The sequence below is a fragment of the Apaloderma vittatum genome, unplaced genomic scaffold, assembly GCF_000703405.1.
Source record: "Apaloderma vittatum isolate BGI_N311 unplaced genomic scaffold, ASM70340v1 scaffold19320, whole genome shotgun sequence".
Lineage (NCBI taxonomy): Eukaryota > Metazoa > Chordata > Aves > Trogoniformes > Trogonidae > Apaloderma > Apaloderma vittatum.
In genome coordinates, this window is record NW_009693078.1 from 50,097 (window position 1) to 52,138 (window position 2,042).

Genomic DNA, 2,042 nt, shown 5'->3' on the forward strand with positions numbered 1-2,042 from the left:
GGGAAAGAAATTTTTCCTAATACCCAATCTAAACCTGCCCTGAAGCAACTCAAGGTCATTTCCCTTATCTTATTGCTGGCTGCTTGGAAATAAAGCAGCAAGTTGTACTCCTCAGTTACACCAAAGTACGTATATAAACACAAGTAACTCTTCCAAAGTGTTTATCCATCTACAGATGTAACATATTGCAAATTGCTCATTTTCCTCAACAGATGGCCATAACGGCTTTTCCTGCAGCATAAAAAGGATCCTACCAGAAAAGCTGCTTTCTGATGTTCATCCAAAGATAGGCACATCAAGAACAACAGTGAGGAAGAACTTCCCAGTCACCATCTAGTTCCTGCACTCACAATGCAACCAGAAGGTATGCTTACTACGAGTTGGCTCACAGCTTCTTAGCAGTGTGAGAAAACCTGCATTTACCTACTACACAGCAATGTTCTTGGGCCATGGTGAGGCCAAAGCTGGGGCAGAACTGCAGGGTCAAGTCATTCTGTAATGTGGGACGGGGAAGAAGAAAGGCAGCAACTGATTCTGCCACAAGCAGTTGCTCCCTGACTTTGTAGCTGCTCTCCAACACACTCAATCCCTTTCCTAGCAGCAGCCAGAACATCCATGGCCTCCCAGGACCCCGACACTCAGGGAGCAGCTACAGCCAGCCTGGAGATCTCTGCCTTTACACAGAGTTTCAGTGAAATTGGACTGAGCTTATACTCGTCTTAAGCTAGAGCACAAGCCTTTCTCACCTTCCTGTCATTTACTTTACATTTTCTTTTCAAGATCTTCAAATGAATGTTTTAATAGTCATCCAGGTGGCTGAGGCCAAGCACATATTGCCTCTGTCCCAGCTACATCAGCAAGTGATATGGTCACCTTGCAGCTCCAACTGCAGGCGCTAGAAAGTCCTAAAGGAGAAGCAGCTCTGTCACATGAGTAATATTTACATTGGAAGCATTCATTTCTTTCCTAGATTCGTTTCTACTAGCTCAGTTGGATTTTCCTCTACAGAGGTATCTCCTACTCCTACTGTTGCAAGTGCTTCACAATCACAATACCCCCATACCATCATCCCTGCAGAAGCCAGTAGCTATTTCTGGTATCAAATTGATTCACAAAAGAATTGCAGTATTCTGTCAGCAAAAGCCCCTGTCAGTGCCAGATATACTGCTGTTGTCAGCACCCTGCCGTTTCTCCACTGGCGTGTCCATGCTCCACGGGGACAGTGCTCTACTGAGCTATCAAAGCTGGGTCCTGAGGTGTTAAGACATAGCGCAGCCTCATATAGATCCTCACCTGGGCTTTGTCAGCAATGTTATAGCAGAGCTACCTCCTCCTGAGACAGTGCCCAGGCTTTGGCTTAACAATGTTTTGGAAAATTTGCTTGAGGAATCCAAGTCAGAGTTCTCAAATATTTTCCTCCCTCAAGAATTCTTGGGAGATGAGAAACATCTTTGTTGTCAACCACTGTTGTCTTCCTTCCAAGATTGGCAAGTCACCATCAGTCTCGGCCCATACTGACAGCAAAAGGCTAAAACCATTCCACTCAGCTAGTTATTACAGAGTCTGGAGGTGCTCGGTAGGCTTGCTCTCCAAACAGGTATTTATCAGCTCCCTCACACTGTTCACCAAGAGACAGCTGCAAAGCATCGGTGAGATGACACAGTAAGGGACAGGAAAGTGTAGTCATCATGGTGTAACAGCCCACTTCACATGGTGGTTGAGGACCTCAGAAGATGACAATCTTTGCCCCAAGGACAAACTGCAGCAGCATTAAGTGAAGCAGGGAGGAAAGAAAACGCATTTCACTGGAGCACACCATAAGCAGATGTGCAAGTTTGAAATACCAGAGGAGCTGCAAGCTTTCTAAGCTTAAATAAAAGTGCTGTCAGCACTTTGCTCAAAGTGGTGCTTAAGAATTTTGGTAAAAATAAAGGTGTGGAGCCAAACTGCAACACCTGGCTGTGACTGTCTGCTAAGAACATGTACTGTCCTGTTCCTGGCCTCACCATCACAAGACAAAAATGTCAAACCAAGCCTGGTCA